We start from the raw sequence: 20,616 nt of genomic DNA, 5'->3' as shown, positions 1-20,616 counted from the left end.
TGTGAGCACAGAGACAATGGGGAGGCTTTCCCCATTTCCATCCAAACTGTAGAGGAATATTTGAAGTCAATTTGGGAGAGTCAAAATGGTTTCCTGTACTGTTTCAGACATGTGGTTTATATATTTATGTGTGTGTTTACCTTGTAAATTTATGAACATTTTATTTATATATTTGAGACCTTAAATTCTTATAACACTGGTAAATTGCTGTGATACGTGCACTCATAAGGTGATGCAGAGGTGAGTTTACTGCTCTTCCTGACACTTTTGAGATCTTTACACCCACCACAGGAATAATGTGCAGCTACTTGCTCAGGAGATTACATACCTCAAAAGAAACAAGAGTGGATTCTTGAAGGAGAGTTTTATGGCCACTAACATTTGCCATTATGACTGCCAGCGGAAATGTTAGAGCAGCTTATGATTCAACGTAGTAACTGATCACCGCAGGAGTAAGGGCAAAGATTCTACTGCAATATTACTGTGGTATAAAGCACCATACATCAAGAGACAAAAGGCAGAAATCACCCCCTCTGCATAACACCACAGTATAACTGATGGATGAGAATTCGGAATGTTTTGTTTATTGGTTTATCTGACCTCTGTCTTGAAACATCAGTTTTAGGTGCAGCAAGACAGATATTGAACTTGTAAAAATGATCTTGCCCTGCGTTGCAAAACAAAATTAATTTGGAGGTCTGGGGTGGGGGTGGAATTGTGTGGGTTTGCTGGTACTTTGATCCAAGAACAATTTCCAAACCAAAACCCTTTCCCAGGTGAGCTACACACCCACTTACTAACGGATACAGGCTGAGCGCGAGATATTTTGGTACCTGTGGCATAAAATCCAAAACTGTGCCCCCTTCTCACTAATTAACATGGGGCACAGTTCCTAGGAAGAGTCCTGGAAAAGGAGGAACGGGTGAGGGAGCTGGGTATGTTTAGCCTTGAGAAGAGGACACTGAGAAGAGATATGATAGCCATCTTCAAATATCTCAAGGCCTGTCCCATGGAAGATGGAGCAAGCTTGTTTTCTTCTTCTCTAGAAGAGAGGACCAATGGCATCAGGTTACAAAAAAGGAGTTTCTGACTAAACATCAGAAAAACGTTCTGATGGTAAGAGCTGTTCAACAGTAGAATGGATATGCACCTGTCAAGTGTATGCTTTAGTTGAGATTCCTGCATTACAGGGGCTTTGGCTAGAGGACTCTCAGGATCCCTTCCAACTCTACAATTCTATGATCGTATGTGTCAGAGCGTCACCCAAGCTGAAATGACCCCCTCCCCATTTTCTTGGTGAAGTAGGGAGAAATGTTCACTGTTCGGGAGAGGGGAGGGTGGGCAGAACTGGGACAAAACAAGATGGCATCCTAGCAACATCTCCTTTTGTTCCCTCAGAAGAAGAAGGGGAAAAAACCCTTTGAAGAATGGACCCTTTGAAGCCTATGTCGTTGAAAGACTCTGCAACTACCCCTCATTAAGATGGGGGATAATAAAGTGTTGTTAGTAGTTCCAAGGTCAAACCACAGTTCCTGCTATGATAATAGAGGAGAGGAGCACATTACCTTGTCAAGTTAATACAGTGTGATAGACTTTCTCAGGCAGCACATCCAGAAAGACTGTAAACGTCTAATAGATTTAGGGAAACTGTACCTCAGGGGACATATTAGAAAGAAGCCATCAATGGATCAAATTGCTCACTGAGTATTACTTATTGGGGACCAGCATGGTTTTAAATGATTGCTCTCTTATCAAAAGCCCGGAGACAAATTGCATGCCTTAGATTAACTTTGCAAGAGCAGGTCAATAATTTATATTGGATAGCGTGCCGTGCTTTCAACGGGGTTGGGCTCCCTGCCTCCCCCCTAAACAGTAGCATGGGCGAGCCATGTAATTTCAAATGCTGTAATTATGTTCTGGGGAGTATTTTTGCCAAATGATTTTCAAATTACTTAATATGCTGTTTATCCTCCGTCATTCTTCAGAGATGAAATTGGTCATATCTGCAAAGTCTCAGAGGCGCTTGCCTATAATGACAAAACAACTTTAATTATAAAACATGTTTATGGGATGTTTGCATTAATCAAACAACTCCAGCAAAAGTGAAAAGGATGCTCAAATGTTTGGAGGCCTCTAAAACATATGCCAGTTGTGGATATTTTTTATCCAATAGAGATACCAACTGTGGGACAATATTTAGAATAACTGAATTTTAGAATTCAGAATCATCCCTTATACCGCTAATGCCATTCAGCCAATATAGTGGGCTGGTTGGGAGATGAAGATGTGACCCACAAAATTCCCTATCCGAATCCCATCTCTGCTGCTTCCAGGCCTGGTAAGATTGAGTACATGGAACAGCTGATAATGAGAGCAGTTATTAAGTGAATAAATACTGCCTGCTTAATACAAGATAAAGAGCCATGGATGTCCAATGGAGCTGAATGTTGGAAGATTCAGGGCAGATTTTTTAAAAGTCCTTCTTCACACAGAGCATACTTAACCTATGGAACTCATGGAATCATAGAATCGTAGAGTTGGAAGGGATCAAACCCGCAGGGCTGCAACTTTGGCGTTATCAGCACCACACTCTAACCAACAGCAGCTAAGATGCACAGTTGGGGAGGGGTCTGCCAAAGCCTCCTCTTTCTGCTCCAGCAGAGAGAGGGCTAAAGGGCATTTGAGCAGCATCTGGCCTGGATGGGAGCCAGGGGACAAAGTCACTGCCTCTTCTGCCCTTGCCACCTTTGGAATATGGCCCCTGAAGTCCCCAGAGAGGGGCTGTTGGCTCTCTAAGTCCGATTACCTGGAGGAAAACAGGCAGAGTCTGGACCAGAACGACCAGCATGTTCACAATCTCGATGAAGGCCAGCATCATGTCTGCTGTGATGTGGAAAGCATCAAAGAAATAGTCTTATTAAGCCTTGATATGATCGTGTGAAAAAAGGGACACGGGTGGCGCTGTGGGTTAAACCACATAGCCTAGGGCTTGCTGATCAGAAGGTCGGCGGTTCGAATCCCCGCGACGGGGTGAGCTCCCATTGTTCGGTCCCAGCTCCTGCCCACCTAGCAGTTCAAAAACACGTCAAAGTGCAAGTAGATAAATAGGTACTGCTCTGGCAGGAAGGTAAACGGCATTTCCATGCGCTGCTCTGGTTTGCCAGAAGTGGCTTAGTCATGCTGGCCATGACTGGAGTCGTCCGTGACTGGACCTAACGGTCAAGGGGTCTCTTTACCTTTATATCCTCTCCTGTTACCCACAACATTCCCACAAACTCTTGATTGTTGGTGACTTGTGCAAGTCAGTTGGTAGTTGACCACACCTCAACCCGTGTGATGTATCAGCAGAGGATGAGGAGCCCCAGCAGAGTCTCCAGAGATTTCCTGCTCCCAGCAGAACAGCTTCTTCCAGAGGGGAAAACTCCTCTCTCACACAGTCCCACTGGGGACTCAGCTATACACAGGGCCGTCTCGTCCATTGGGGCTGGTGGCGCACCGCGCCAGGGCTCGCATTTCCATGCGCTGCTCTGGTTTGCCAGAAGCGGCTTAGTCATGCTGGCCACCTCGGCCAGTAAAACGAGATGAGCGCCGCAACCCCAGAGTCGTCCACGACTGGACCTAACAGTCAGGGGTCCCTTTACCTTTACCTTTATTATCACTTGAAGCCGGCCATTATGACATCCAGGGGTTTATCTACTATGAAAGTGATGAAGCTTAAGCTTCAGGACCCCTAATCCTGAAGGGGCCCCAGAGACAACTTTAGTCCACAATGCTTTAAAAAAAATGGGTCTAGTAGACCCAATTTGAGTTGCACAGCTCAAATTGATTAATTTTTGTTCCTGTATCTGTTTCAATGATCCCAAAATATGTGAGTCAGCAGCACAGGTGTTTTAATGGGGTGCTGATCTGTCATAGAACTACCCCATTGAGGAAGTTAACAGGTTGCTGGTTGCGAAGGGGCCCCATGACAATTCAAGATTCAGGGTCCCCAAAATGTAGATCCGCCATTGATAATGCCTGATGGTACATCAGGCTCTGTACGATAATGATAAGTTGCTACTTTTTACCACTGTTAAATGTGTCCAAAATATGACACTGAATCTCTGTGTAGTGAACCAGACCAATAGCATTGTGAAAATATTCCCTCTGCATTTACACTTGTCAAAACAATGCAGTAACAGGCGTATACAAGCAATCTTAAGAGAGCTGGATGAGGATCTCTGCCTTTTCATTCATTGCTTTCCATTTTTGTTCCTCTCCCTGCAATTTTTTTACTTTTTATTTGCTTGTTTCCTGGGTGTAATTTGGACCAGAATTTCCGGTCCACAAGAGTTTCTTAACTGCTGCTGAAATTGGAGGGTTATTTTTATTATTCAATTGCATTTTTCTCCCCCTTTCATTATGCATGTCTCAGTTAAAAGGTTATTATGTATTGGCACTCGGCTATGTTAACCCCATTATGTTCAAGCCATTTAAAATCATGAGCATCTATAATGCAGGACTTCAGGGAGAAAAGGGTGAGAAGCTTTATGCTGACGGGGTGGGTGAATACATTAGACAAATAAGCATCCCGTTCTGGAGCAATTGTTATGTACAAGGTGTGAACCACGATCTGTGGATCTCATTTGTTAGTAAATTGTTTTTCCGTAAAAATGAGCTGTTCTATATCTTTCGCAGGATGCTCATTTGCAAAATGTCTAGACAATGCTGGTGTGGAGCAGGTCTCCTCTAAAGGAGAACTCCCAAGCATTATTTTTTAAAAAAGGAGCACAGCATGAAAGAGCAGTTCACACGTCACACAGCAATGTGCCCAGATTTCATCTCCAAATGTACAATCCATAGGTAGTCGCAGAAGATAAGCAACAATTTTGCACCAACTCAGACACTTTGGTCAGCTTCAGCCTCCTCCAAGGAAGGGTGTGTGTGCAGTGGATGCAGGCCACCCCAGGTGTCACCACTGGGGTGTGTGTGTGACAAAATGCTGAGCGGCACTCACTGCGGGGCCTGCAGCGCACCCGAGCCACATGTCTCTCCTGGGAGTGACACAGTGGCTTGGGCACCCAAAAGCTCTGCGCTGCCCCAAACGGTCCACCCGCCACCTTCCCCTCAGCTGTAGGGTGGCTGAGTGGGAGGAGGATGTAGGCAGACTCCTCAGAGGCCCCGTGGAGTGTCCTGCCCCGCCCTGCCCCGCCCCGCCCCACTGGGCACAGGGCACGTGTGCTGCCCCAGGCACCCGATCGGCTTGCTCCACCGCTGCCTCCAACCTAGTTGTCATGGCTTTAGACAGTGTATAAATGCTTGAAATAAAATAAAAACAGTACACTTTCTGCCTGCAAGCCGTGTGCAGATTGTGTGGAGTGTGGACTCCCCCCGTGCAGACTGAAGGTGCAAATAGGTGAATAAACCACATTTCTTAAAGCTACGATAGTCTCTGCTGTGTCTCAATTCTCCAAAGGAACACAGGCCCTGGGTGAGCACCCGAAACCCCCTGGAATTTTGCTACTGCTTGGCATAGAGTGAAGGGTGGCACCCAACGTTTGTAAAAGCCCCCTTACAGTCCCTAACCAGAACTCCTGCATTCATTCCAGTGGGGGAGGGGGAATAAAGCACTACCAAAAAAAAAAAAAATGCTGAGTAATTTGGCACTAGTTTGGAGTGAATCAGGCAATGTTGGATTTGGGGGTGTTAACTACAACCCCCGGTTATACTCATGTAAAAACACACTGATTCCTGGACCGTCCGCTGGCCAGATTGAGAAGGTGATTGGGCCGCACCTGGCCCACGGGCCTTAGGTTGCCTACCCCTGTTCTGGCCAATTCCTCCTCCTTCTCTCTCTCTCTCTCTCTCTCTCTCTCTCTCTCTCTCTCTCTCTCTTATTTTGTTTGTTTTTGTCAGCTTCCTGATTCACTTATGCGGACTCCAAATCTCTGGAGGCGCACAAATGAATGCAAAGAAAGCTGACTGTAGAAGACACAGGAAAGGGAAGGAAATGCTCAGTGAGGCTATGCAGGGCATCGGCAGAAGAGCGCGAAGGCCTTCAAATGGAAACGATTTGCACATAGAAAAAAATAGTCTCTGTTGAACCTCAAGGGACAATATGGTCTTTCATCTGCAGGTATTCCTTCCCTGAGCAACTTGATCGCTGAGGAAGCCCTGGACATTGCAAAGGACCCAGGATGTGCTCTGGGGTACCCTCTCCACCAACATGAGGTTCAGCCAAGTATTGGATTGCAGGAAGTCATATACCCTTCACAGGAGCATCCCATCCTGTTTTGCTGCCAGAGGTGAAATGGGATGGTAACACACACATACCCTCCAACATTTCTCCGATGAAAATAGGGACGTCCCATTCCATAATGGTAATTTTACTATTTACTTACTGGGTTGCCCCCTACTCTGGGCAGCTTCAAACATATATAAAAACATTAAACATTAAAAAGACTCCCCTATACAGGATTGCCTTCAGATAGTTTGGGGGTCGGATAACTCCATACCCTCCAACATTTCTCCAGTGAAAATAGGGATGACCTAGAAAAGACCCTGATGTTGGGAAAGATGGAGGGCACAAGGAGAAGGGGACGACAGAGGATGAGATGGTTGGACAGTGTTCTCGAAGCGACTAGCATGAGTTTGGCCAAACTGCAGGAGGCAGTGAAAGATAGGCGTGCCTGGCGTGCTCTGGTCCATGGGGTCACGAAGAGTCGGACACGACTGAACGACTGAACAACAGCAACAAAGGAAAAGCGAGACATTCCAGGATCAAATCAGAGGTGGCTACTCTAAATCAGGGATGTCCCTGGAAAATAAGGACACTTGGAGGGTCTGCACACACGCAGCCAACACAGCCTCGCTTACTGGGATTGCACGACTGTGGCTGTGGCTTCCAGATTCTGGAAAGTTTTTGTGGGAGGTCCACAAGATATCTCAAGAACCTGGAAGCTGCAATCACTTATCCTTGCTTCTCTAGTGGCAGCAGCATGGGTTGGGGGTGTCCTTGGGGGCACCACCCCTTGGTATTTTGCCACCTGAGGTAGCTTCCTCAGTCCTCCTCATGAGCAGGATGCTTTGACCCTTGAACACAAACTCGATGGGGAGGCCTGTAGCTCAGCACATGCTTTGCTTGAAGAAGGTCCCAGGGTCTATCCTTGACATCTCCAAGTAGGATGGATTCCTGGATGAAGTCCAGGAGAGCTGCTGGCTGCCATTCTGTCTAGACAATATTGAGCTAGACAGACAATATTGAGCTAGATCGACATACTCCCTGGTTGGGGAAAGCCAGTAGTGGGAAGTTTGTGTGGTGTAGAAAAGGACTGAGTGTCTGACTAGGACCAGGATCAAGGAGACCACAGTTCACTTAACCATGAAGTTCACTAAGCAACCCCAAGGGTTTTCCTCAAAGACAAATTGGAGGGTGTGTGTGTGTGTGTGTGTGTGTGTGTGTGTAGAAGGGGTGGCAACACCCAACCCCACCATGTGGGAATACCTTGCAGATGACTGCAGTGCCTGGAGGGAGACAGTCAGGTCATGCATCCATAGCAGTGACCAGAGGAGGAATGACTGCTGGGAGGATTACAAAGAAAAGAAACGCTGTGGTGCAGCTGCATCAGCACAACTGGATGCCTTCATCTGCCCCAGCTGCAGCAAAACATGTCTTTCCCTTACTGGTCTCTACAGCCACAGCAGACACTGCAAACTTCCGATGGTTTGACTTCACCTGCAAAAGCGTACTGCTCCATTGTCTCCTGAGAGAGATGGATTCCAACCAACCAGAAAGTATCCACCACAGGAGCTTCTGAATCTGTGTGATCCATGTGATGAATCATGGAGTTGCAGGTGGCAGCTTCCCAGTGCAGGACCTTCAGGGCCTGGAATGACTCCACCCACCCAGGCAAGGCACGGGAGCCTTCTTGTTTCATTTGAGCCTTGCTTGAGCTCTTGATAACTCTATCGTCCTGCCTTTTGGCTGGCTTTGTCATTCAGGCTTACTCTCTGGCTCTGACTTATTCATCAGCCATCCTCCTGGTTTTCCCCATGATTCTTGGGTCTTGGCTCCTTCTCTCCTCAGACAGTTGCCCACAGCCCAGCCCTGAGACCTTCTGATTGAGGAATCCTAGAAGAGCTTCCAAGGAACACAGGGAATTTCCTGGAAGACAGCTTCAAACGACCTTGGCTTGGATCCAAAGGTGTCCTTCCATTAGCAGAATGAGTCTGTGACTGGAAGGATCTTTCCGTGAGCAGAAGGAGGACATCTCTGGATCTCACCCAGCGATGTGTGTTATTTATTGTAAGACACTTACGTTTCCGTGAGGAAAGTGTGATGGGAAAGAAACACTAGAATAAATAAGTAAGCAGTGGGTGCAGACATTCACCTCTGAAGCCCAGGCACATCCCCACCCATCCCTTTGCAATGAAATCACCCAAAGATATAAACTCATCCCAATAAATCTCAGCTTGACTGCAGCATTAGCATGGCTGCTAATGTATGTGAATGCCAGCCAAAATAAATTAACCTGTGATCAAAGTCATTTTCGTGAAATTAATTATTCCAGGTGCACTGTCACTGTTGCCTCACTTGGACGCTTTGATGAACTCTTTTTCATCCACCCCAGAGTTACTTACTGCCTGGCATTGCTCCCCCCGCCTGCACACCCACCCTCCCAGCCTCCCACCCTCTTGGTTATGATGACATCATTGGCTTCTTAATGAAGTCAGGTCACCTGATGCTGAGAACGAAGCATTTCAAGCAGAGGTCGTCATTATTAACACACACAAATAAAAGAAAAAACTGAAGTTTTGCCTGGGATTCACAAGGGGAACGAAAAGCTACCATCTCCTTTCACTTCCATAGACATTTAGGTCATCGATGAAACTGTCGTTTTGATTTCCTTTATTGGTACGTTTTCTCAAAGACTACCACGCAACGTGGCATCGTTTCACTCTCGACTTTAGACATATATGGATGGATCAGAGGAAGAGATAACAGAATTAGGCTCAGGGGGTTGACATTCTTGGCACACATATCTCCACCCTGGCATCGGATCCTGAAGCTTCTGAGGTCTTGTTTCCTAACAGGCATAGACATGACCCATTTGCGATAGCATCAAGTGACAATTTGCATGTGCGAATGAGGTATCCGAGATTCATCACCACATTCTTTCTTTCTTTTCTTTAGAGATTTATATACCACCTTTCCCTTTGGGAAATTAATAAGGTGGCATTTGATAGAGATCAGAAACACACACTTGCCAAATCACCACAGTCAAACAAACTAAAGCAAGAAAAAAAAAGTTGTTAGGAGACCCTTCCCTTGCAGGGCTTCTCAGAGCTTCTAAAAACTGAAGCCACCAATATTAGAAGAACATAGGAAGCCACCTTATACCAAGCCAGACCATTGGTCTATCTAGCTCAGTATTGCCAACACAGACTGGCAGCTGCTCTCCGAGGTTCCAGACAGGGTTTTCTCCCAGCCCTGCTTGGAGATGCTTTGAACCTGGGACCTTCTGCTTGAAGATCAGATGCTCTACCTCTGAGCTACCTTCTAACAACTCTCAGTCTCTTGAACCAACTACAGTTCCCAGGATCCTTTGGGGAAAGCCATGGCTGTTTAAAGTGGCATTGCGATGCTTAATGTATAGTGCAAATGGGGCCATATACAAATAGCAGCCTGAATTCTCTGAGTGCTGGTCCATATGGGGCCATAAGGCACAATCCATACATATCAGGAGGCTCAGTGGGAGACCAAGGTTTGCAGAAGAATAACAGGAAATTAATTGGGGGGGGGAATCCTCTGTGGAACACCTCCCAGATGCTCAGTGGGCATGGGATACTAAAGGAGGGAATGGAAAAGGGTGGCTGGAATCCTGAACAGGGAACATCCTACACTGCAAAATTTTGCTGCAGATACAACTTGTTTCTCTCCCCCCCCCCTATATTTCACTTATTATAATTTCTACCCTGCGCCAACTTTAGGGCACAGAGGCGACTGAAGTTTGAAAAACAGCACACATAGATCAGAGGCTTTAGTTCTCAAAGGCATTCCAAACCTCCCCTTTACCTTGCCAGCAATTTCTCTCTCTTTGCTAACCAGGATTTATCTTCCAATAGTCTCGGTCCAGAATATTTCATTCCATATCTTATCTTTTCGCTCCCTTAAAACTATCCATTCTTTAAGGGGAGCAACAAGTTGTCACCGTTGTTTGTTTGTTTGCTTTTTTTTTAAATAAAAGTTTCACATGCCATGCTAAATGGCGCTAATAATAGAGGTCTGCCTACGGTAATGGAAAGGTAGACCTGGAGGCAAGACCTTCGCCGTTCCCTTTGGAAAGTTTGCTCGCAGAGTGGGTTATAAATGGGCCCTTGCATTTAAACATATGAGTACGTAGAGAGATCATAATGCTCGAGGCGAGATTCCCCCCCCCATCCCTCTCCCCTGCTGAACAAAGCTCCATTCGCTTCCGTTCAGAGCTGTGATGCCTCCCCCAGACCCATTCCAATCACAGCATTCCAAAGGAGAATTGGAGCATATACTATTCAATTTCGCAAAACTGTTGCGTTGTGCACTCGAGGTGATAAACACAGACAGCATGATAAACAGCCTGTTTTTATTCCAGCAACTACATTTGTTTTGGTTGTGCGTGCCTGTGTGCGCGCACTCTGTCTCATATGAAGCATCTAAACAGCAGCCCAGGGGCACGACCCTATTGCAATCAAACTGCCAAGTTTCACACATATATGCTACCGTGGGGGGGGGGGAGTTAAAAACACACAAACACCCTGTAATAAATAAATGAAGGATTATGGCAAGTTGAAGAAGAGGCCGTCCTGTTTTCCCCACATCTTTGGGAAGACCATTGCCATTGCAACTCGCTTTAAGACATTTGGAAGGTGATATTCATTACCTGCAGCATCAACAAACCCCCTACACCCCAACCGTCTGCATTCCTCTGATGCCTGGTGTGTCAGCAGACACAGAAGCTTGAATAAACTGCCCGGACTTCCAGCTCAGAGTGGCTACGGAGCATCAGAGTCGCTGTCCACTTTTCTACCTTCTGTCAAACAACCTGAGGACAAAACTCCACATCAGCTTCATGCACAACAACAACCATCAGCGTGCTTCATCCTTTGAAGAGTGTCGATAACTTGGTGCAGGCAAATAGCTAAATTCCTTTTGGGATGATAGAGCAGAACCCTTTGTAATAGATTTGCATGTCAAAGTGTCGCTATGCAGTGGTGCCTTTGTTCTCAAACTTAATCTGTTCCGGAAGTCCGTTCCAAAACCAAAGCATTCCAAAACCGAGGCGCGCTTCCCCATAGAAAGTAATGCAAAATGGATTAATCCGGTCCAGACTTTTAAAAACCAACCCCTAAAACTGCAATATAACATGAATTTTACTATCTAACGAGACCATTGATCTATAAAATGAAAGCAGTAATCAATGTACTGTAATATAAAATAAATAATACAGTATTGTAGATAATAAAAATAAAAATTATTTTTTTCCCGTACTTGCGCTGATGATAGTCATTGTTTGGATGGGGTGCTTTTATCCATTTTCTGCCATCACACACAATCCGTCAATCAATCAGTAGCCGAGCTGGGTTCCACACAGTCACAAAAACAAATTAACCGAAAAAGCAACAAAAACACAAAATAAATACCAAAAACAAAAGCGCCAAACTTAATCTGTTCCGGAACATTTTTACTTCCGAAATGTTCGAAAACCAAGGCGCAGCTTCTGGTTGGTGCAGGTACCCCAGAAACAATAGCCGACAGCCACATCGGGCATTCGGCTTCCGAAAAATATTCGAAAACCGGAACACGTACTTCCGGGTTTTCGATGTTTAGGAACCAAGGCGTTTGAGAACCAAGATACCACTGTACAAATGGGCATCAAGTAAGGGTGCAGCCTTTTCCTAATGCTTTTATTATACCTTCAGAGTACTGAACATAAGAACATAAGCAGATCCTACTGGATCAGGCCAGTGGTCCGTCTTGTCAGCATCCTGTTCTCACAGCGGCTGAAGAGTTGCCTATAGGAAACCCGCAAGCAAGACCTGAACACAAGAGCTTTCTCCCCATCTGTGGTTTCCAGCAACTGGTCTTCAGCTATTCAAGGGATAGCTCAGTTTTAGAGCCAGAGACTCTTGATCTCAGGAACATGGGTTCGAGCCCCACATCGGGCAGAAAATTCCTGCATTGCAGGGGGTTGGACTGGATGACCCTCGTGGTCCCTTCTAACTCTTCAGTTCTAAGAAGCATTGCTGCCTGCAACCATAGAGGCAGAGCATAGCCATTGTGACTGTAGACATCAATAACCTTCTCTTCTATTTACAGGTAGGTAGCCGTGTTGGTCTGCCATAGTCAAAACAAAAGAAAATAAAAAATTCCTTCCAGTAGCACCTTAGAGACCAACTAAGTTTGTTCTTGGTATGAGCTTTCATGTGCATGCACACTTCTCCAGATACACACGAAAGCTCATACCAAGAACAAACTTAGTTGGTCTCTAAGGTGCTACTGGAAGGAATTTTTTATTTTATTTTGTCTTCTCTTCTATGAATTTGCGCTGTGTACAAGCCTGGAACTATACATCCTTTGTAGGGGCAAAAAATGCAACCACATGTCTAACCTGCCCTACTTATCGGAACCCAGCAGTATTGAGCGTGACTTAACTGGAATCCCAACATTTTGCAACCATCAATAGCCCCCTCTCCCCATTAATTTGTCCAATCCTCTTTTAAAACCACAATTGTTCATAGTTCTGGTTGCCTCACCTCAAAATTGTAGAGTTGGAAAATCCCATCGGCCTAATCCAGCAGGCTCTCCTTATGTTCTTGAACTTTGCTAAGCTTCCACTGTCGTTGTGTCTGTACCTTTTTCTGTGCCCCCCCCACTTATTTATTGATTGCTTGCATCCCAAGAGGCCTGTCTTCTCACACTGTGAGAACAACATTATGCTAAGCCACAGAGATGGGGGTCCCCATAGAAATCTGTTGGGAGTTTTTGCTGTACAGGCACATCCGGCACTCAGTGGAAGTGTAAATGACAACGTACATCACAGAAACATCACAAGCCTACAGTGACCTTGCTCAAAAGAAGCCAACTGAGGGTACCTGCCAGAACCCCTGAAACCACACACCACTCGGCGCTTGGGCTGTGCCTAACAGTATGTTCCTGTAACTGTTCCAAGAAAGGTCCTTGAGACTTTAAAAGAGAGAGAGGCAAGACTGCAGCTCGCTCACTTGAGCTGATGCTGGCACAGGGAAGAGAGGGTCTGCTCTAGGAGGCTACAGAGGCCGGGCACCACATGGCTACAGCCATTTTGGATTTCCTGCAATGGCCTCAAAACAAAGGAGTTTAAGAAGGTGTCCATTTCTTCTGGCCTAATGCAGTGGTGCTAAGCTGCATGTTTATTTCACAGCTACATTTGATAACGTTCTTCTGAAACTGGACTGTCTAGCTCGAGGTGTACTATAATAAAATAAAATAAAATAAAATAAAATAAAATTATTATTATTATTATTATTTATACTCCGCCCATCTGGCTGGCTTTCCCCAGCCACTCTGGGCACCTCCCAACAGAGTAACAACAGCAACAACAACGACACAGGTGGCGCTGTGGTCTAAACCACTGAGCCTAGGGCTTGCCGATCAGAAGGTTGGCGGTTCGAATCCCCACGACGGGGTGAGCTCCCGTTGTTCAGTCCCAGCTCCTGCCAACCTAGCAGTTCAAAAGCACGTCAAAGTGCAAGTAGATAACTAGGTACCGCTCTAGCAGGAAGGTAAACGGCGTTTCCGTGCGCTGCTCTGGTTTGCCAGAAGTGGCTTAGTCATGCTGGCCACATGATCCGGAAGCTGTCTGCGGACAAACACTGGCTCCCTCGGCCTATAGAGCAAGATGAGCGCCACAACTCCAGAATCGTCCGTGGCTGGACCTAATGGTCAAATGTACCTTTACCTTTACCTTTACCAACAACAAACATTAAAAGCTTCACTAAACAGGGCTGCCTTCAGATGTCTTCTAAACATCAGATAGTTGTTTATCTCTTTGACATCTGATGGGAGGGCGTTCCACAGGGCGGGCGCCACTACCGAGAAGGCCCTCTGCCTGGTTTCCTATAGCTTCACTTCTCTCAGTGAGGGAGCCAACAGAAGACACTCGGAGCTGGAATCCTAAATGTGTGCTGTGACTCAATCCGCCTTGCATCACTGTTTGTGCTATCACCTTCTTGCGAGACTTTGAGACTGGTATAAATGGCAAGACTCCACTTAGCTGACGAGCACAATGTGTTATACACACCCCTGCTTCTCATGGGTGCTGAAGAGGGGCTGTTTGTTGCCGTGCTGAAATATACCTGTCCTTAGTTTGGAAAGATTATAATGAAACTCTCGCTCTGCTGTTATGCCCATTAGATAAATAAACACAACTCCTTTCCAAGGCCCATAGGATTCAGGTCTTGACTCTAAAATGCGGGAAATGGGGAAAGCTATTGAAATGTATCAAGAGCTATCCTCTCGAGCCATTAGAAGATCATATTGTTTCTGAAGAGCTAAGTCAGTCTAATGACTGTGAAAAGCTTCCTAGCCGTGTGTGACAAAAAACGAATCGAGATCCTGCTCTCTCGTTCTCAAGTTCTTCTTTAAAACACACGCGTACACACACAGCAGCTTTTCCACAAGGGCTCTCTTCATACCAGCTGTCTGTGTCAAGGATGCTGTTTGTATCTTGCAAATAGAAAACACTACTACTAATATCAGTAATAAAGAGTGGGAGTTTCCATGGTGGTGGCTCTTTGCCCTGAATTAAAATGAGCCGCATGCAGGCTGATTGGTCACTTTCGGTGGGGCCTGCAAACGGGGTGTTGATTGGCAAATTCCCCATGAATGCTGAAAATTGCAGTGTCTCAGGAAGGCTCTCCGTCCATGTGAGTAGCAAGTTGCTGTATGGATTTTGCTGAGCTGAAAATGATTAGAGTTTTACAATCCAGCATGCAATCCAGTCTTCCTCTTATTGTCATTTATCTCCTCTAATTTTCATTGTCTGGGCTTCTCTCTCTCTTAACCCTTGTTGACCTAATTCTTTCTCATTGGCTCCCTTTAAGCTTTTGCTAAGCTTGCAAGCTCTCCTCTGTCTCTCTGGGTTTGTGTTTTTTTTGCCAGCTGTGATTTTGTGCTACTTAGGGAAATGAAAACATACCCCATAAAATGCACACATGCAAACACACCCAAACTCTTCCCTCTGGGTAGGGCTTGCTCATGTTACCAGCAAGACCCAGCAGAAACCAAACACCATGCAAGGAAACACTAGGGCTTTCAAACGCGCTGAGGGGAAAGTGCCCTTTGATCTATGATGGGCTTTGTCTAGCTTCTATTATGGGTTTGCCTTAAGTAAGACGCAGCGCTACCTTCTATCTCCCTCCCTGAAATCATATATGTCTCTATCTCAACGAACAGCACCGGCAATTCTCAAATATCCACTTGTGGGTTAATATGTGTTTAGATACAGCCTGCCACCCTTTTGTACGTTCAGAATAATACAAGGTTTATACGGCTGAATAGCAGCCTGCCTTTGAAAGGAAGGTGCTGCACTGATGTCATCAGAGCTCGGGCGCTTTATCAATGGCTGCAGATCCCCGTGATTAAGTTGCATTCGGCTGTATCTGAACACAATGTCAACTACTCTGCTTAATTTGCAACAAATATACAATGGTAGACTGCATCCAGTCTCCGGTGGCGATCACATACCATTGACATCGCAGGTGGGAAAGCATGTAGATAAATTTGCAAAGATTCAATGCCTGTGTGCTCTGCGCATATTTACACATGTCTGTACAAGAGAGCAAAGTAATCTCTGTTGCCTTGTGCTTGTGGCAGTGAAGCCTCTTGACGCTTAATTGACTGACCTGGTGCAGCGACATGGAGTGTTCCGTCGCTCAGTGAACTAAGGAGGTTCAGCTCCTGCAGGGGAATGAGAAATTGTCAGTTTGGCTGGAATTATAATCTCCCACAGGGGCAGGGATGGACTGAGAAGAGGTTTTAGGGCACAGAGAAGTTAAGGGGAAGTTCGCCCAGAGACAAAGAAGTGAGAGTGAAAAGCAAAGAATGGGCTATGGGAAAAAAGAGGGGGTGTAGGCAGGGTAAGTGGTTTGAAGGAAAGGGCAGTGGAGATGAGGAATTAAGGCAGTCCTTCTCTCAGATGGGCTACCTTCCCAGGGGAACGAGCCCCACCTGCTCCTCACTTCCTTCGGCAGCATGTCCAGAAACCACCTTCCTGTCCATTGGACCCACTATTGGTCTTGTCCACTCCATCTGCCAGAGCCTGTCTTTGCATGCAAGGGGAAGTCCGTAACTCACTGAGGGTTTGAGACCCATTGGCTACCCTCACCCGGTTTAGCTGGCCACTTGAAGCTGTTCCTGAAATGTGACCATTGTCACATGCCGACAACTTCTATAAGCCACAGGTAAGAGCTGAGTGCACGGTGGAAACCAAATGTGGATTAATAACCCCAGAAGGAGCACGACGTGTCCCCCACCAGAGGTAATACCCCTCCCCTAACACACCATACACCCAGTGATAGAGGTGTCAGTAGCAGGAGAGGTGACAGGGTTTAGTGAGCAGGAAGAGTCTGTGGCAGACGGTAGCTCAGACTTTGAGGCTGAAGCGGAGGCCGCTGGAGAGGAAGGGGGTCAAGAGGCTTCTGATGAATCCAGGGAATCTCCCTTTCCTGCTTCAACCAGCTCCCCTCCCCCCGGCCTCCAAGAATCGCAGAAAAAAGAAAAGAGCAAAACAGAGTGTGCACAGTTGTGTACAGATACAGTTTGAGACTCCATGGGAAAAACCCAGAGAGGAGGAGCCTAAGAGAGGGATAGGAAGGTGGGGACCTTCAGTCCTCACAACTGCTTCATTGGGGCAAGACCTCCTAATAAGAGTTGCTGAGACCACTAGGCCTGAGCTCTGTGGTTTCTTTCCTTGAGTAAAGATTTAACTTCATTGATTTGTCGTTTTTGTTGCTGACCTATGCCTGACTCAAGCCCTGGCACCAAAACCATACCTCAACCAAAACACCTGTCCTTTAAAAGGTGTGCTTGTTCAAATCTTGCAATGCAGTTCTCCAGCCAGAACGTGTGTGCAAAAATGCATGTTTTAGGGAGAAAGCAAGCCTAAAAATGCATATTTTAGTGAAGGTATGAAAATGGATTATACTGAGGGAAATTGTGCATGTTAGACAAAAGTGCATGACAAAATGTGCAGAGGAGAAGCGCTAAGGTGCTGATTTATTTTCATAAGGACTTTTTTTTTAATGGCAAATGTGGCAAACTGAACTTTAAGACGGGGGGGGGGGAAGGAATGCGAAATGGAGAGAAAGTGAAATTGACGGATCTATCCATCCATCCCTACCCACTCGTCCCACCCTCTAGCATCCATCACTTGAGGCAGCTGCTGCACTCTGCCAGCACTCTTGTCACCCTAGAGCTGAAAAATGAAACTTCTGCAGTTCCCAGACTCCTGGATCGCTGTCGTCTTGGAGGGATAACCTGCCTACCTGCGCTGGTGGGAGCAGCCGGCAAAGGCACACAATGTTACGCTGCTGTTTTGCAAATTTATCTGACGTGTTTTTCAAGAGTGGACCCTTGTTGGCAAATTGCCGCTCCCCACCCCCACCCCCGCCCCACCGAAAACTGAAATGGTGTCCCTGGATCCTGGACTTCACTTACCAACCTATTACATAAATGCACTTTCCTGAGGTTAATGACTGCCCACAGCTTGGCAGCCGGAGCTGAATAACGAGATCCAAATCACTGATATGTCATGAGATGTCAAGAGTTACTATTTTTGCAACTAGCCCCCCCCCCTTCCCCGGCAATACATAATTCATGAGGATTAATTAGTTAATGTTTGTACAGCTCTTGAGGAAGGCAGCTTTTCTATGAGCGATAAACGCTCACAATATTAAATAGTGTGATTCAGCCTTCTGAGATTTGTAGATCAATGTCTGTCTTGCCTCTCTCTCTCTCTCTCTCTCTCTCTCTCTCTCTCATAATACAGTGCATTTCTGATATATTATACAAACCGTGTTTGGATTACTTACAGGGATAAATCAAGCCAGGGCTCTTTTTTCTTTTTCTTCTTTTCGTGTGTGGATCTGCCTCCACTACTAATAGAGAAGAATATCCTAGCTGTAATAAGGGGGGGGGGAGGACAAAGTCGCCATTTGCTTTCTGTGCATCGTGGCACTCAGACCTACCATCCCTCAAACAGTCTCGGGATCTGTTCTCACACGTTGGACTTCACAGCCAATTCTCCACCCACATGCACATTTGTTGCAGGGACCGTGACATAATGCAATGGCTTTTGCCATGGTCTGCATTGGTACTTGGTGTTCCTGGAGCAAATGCAAAGCAATTCGAAAGGTGAGATTTTTCTCAGGGCAGCAACTCTCCGGAGAGGGAAGTTGAGAGCTGCAGGAGTTACTGGCCTCTCTCTCCAGCCCGAACAGAAGAAATGCTTTGCTGGATAAGATCAGAAGTTGTCCTAGTTTATACGTTTTTCTACTCTGCACAATTAGCTGGTACAGACATAGTAAGGTAAAGGTAAAGGACCCCTGGACGGTTAAGTCCAGTCAATGGTGACTATGGGGTGTGGAGCTCATCTCGCTTTCAGGCTGGGGGAACCTGCGTTTGTCCACAGACAGCTTTCTGGGTCATGTGGCCAGCATGACTAAACTGCTTCTGGCACAACGGGACACCGTGACGGAAGCCAGAGCGCACGGAAACACCATTTACCTTCCCACCACAACGGTACCTATTTATCTACTGGTACTGGTGTGCTTTCAGACTGCTAGGTTGGCAGGAGCTGGGACCGAGGAATGGGAGCTCACCCCGTCACGGGGATTCGAACTGCCGACCTTCTGATCGGCAAGCCCAAGAGGCTCAGTGGTTTAGACCACAGCATCACCTGCGTCCCTATGCATAGTAGCAAACCACTGACAAGGCAAGCTGAGATTCACAAGCCAATTCCAAACCATGTTTTTGGATGGTGGCTTCCTCTCCAAACCATGGGGAGTTAGCTGCGGCAAGTCAAACAAAAACAAAAGACTAGCATTATTATTTTATTATTTCATTTTATTATTCGTTAAATTTCTATACTGCCCTTCATCCAAAGATCACAGAGTGGTACACAACATAAAAACACAAAACCATAACTTTTATAAGTTTGGAGGGGCAGCCCCTGTAAACTCAAGAAATTAATTAGTCATACAGTCATAGAACTGAAGTGTTGGAGTGTCAGACTCTAGCTAATATGTGGGATAGGAAGAGGAAATGCAAGCTGCAGAACTGTGCCAGGCATGGAATCCCTGGACCAGCTCACACAAACCAGTCTGGCCAGGCTAGTTAACCACAGAGCCATTAAGAAAATATCCTAGCCCGGGGGTCAGCAACCTGCGGCTCCGGAGCCGCATGCGGCTCTCTGACAGGTTTCCCGCGGCTCCGGCATGCCCCCTTTCAATGCCCTTTCAATAATAATTAAATGGTTATCGGCAAAAAAGGGCCAAAAAAACCATGAATAATCCGTATCAACGTTGAACAGCTGGGCAGTCTTTCTCAGCCCTCTCGGGGTTCCCGAGGACAGACCCAAGATTGATGTCCACCTTGACCACTCCCAGAGAGAGGAAGCGACTTCTTCACACCAATAAGCGTGTGGGGAGGGCTGAGCTTTTACCACCTCGGCGTGCCAATTGGCAGGACAGATCGCCCGCCTTGGCGCATAGGCTCGGAGCCGGGGCCTTACCGCCGAGGTAGCCACTGAGGATGAAGACGGGAGGCGGGCACGGGAGAGCGATGCTTCGTCCGGCCAATGAGCCGCCGGGATGCCTGTTCCTGTTTGAGGGGAACATGCCAATGAGGGTGGTGTTAGGGCGAGGAGAAGAAGGAGCTGGGCTTTGCGAGTTATCAAGAGAGAGAGAGAGAAAAGAGTCGGGATAATAAAGGCGGCGGGAGGTGGCGGCGGCGATTGTAGCGGCCCCTGTTCTGAGCGGCCCCTGTCGGGCGGAATCCTTTTCAAAGCGGCCGCGCGGAGGGCGGAGCAGGCGGGCCAGGCGTCGCCATGACGGGAGGGCGGTGATGGTCGCCGACAGGATGAAGTAGAGCTGCTTTGGGGCGGCGGCGGCGAAAACGTCCGGGCTGCTTCTGTAACCTCCGCCAACCGGTGCTTCGCCAGCACTCGCTGCGGGCGGTGTACATGCTCAAGACGGCCCCAAGGGCGGCTCGGGGGCCCGGAGCCCCGAGGCCGGCGCGCTGCAGTGCCTGGCGTGATTTCCCCCCCCAAAACCTGTTTTTTGCTTTTTGGCTTTTTGCCTTGCTCTCCCACCCCCCTCTCTTTTTCTTCCTCCCCTCCTTTTTTAATCCAAGGGGAGAAATCCCATTTTTAAAACAAACACCCCCCACAGCTGCTGCAGCCACTCTATTTGAATTTTTATTATTACCCTTTTCTCCCTCTATCCCCCCTTTTTCTTTTCTCTTCCCCTTTTGTTTTTGTTTTCAAAAAAAGGAAAAGAAGAAAAAGATTTTCCCCCTTTATTTTTATTTTTTAAACTACTACATATTTTTAATAGATATTC

Source organism: Lacerta agilis, chromosome 13 (genome assembly GCF_009819535.1).
Source record: "Lacerta agilis isolate rLacAgi1 chromosome 13, rLacAgi1.pri, whole genome shotgun sequence".
NCBI classification, from domain to species: Eukaryota; Metazoa; Chordata; class Lepidosauria; order Squamata; family Lacertidae; genus Lacerta; species Lacerta agilis.
Note: the sequence above shows the minus strand (reverse complement) of the source record.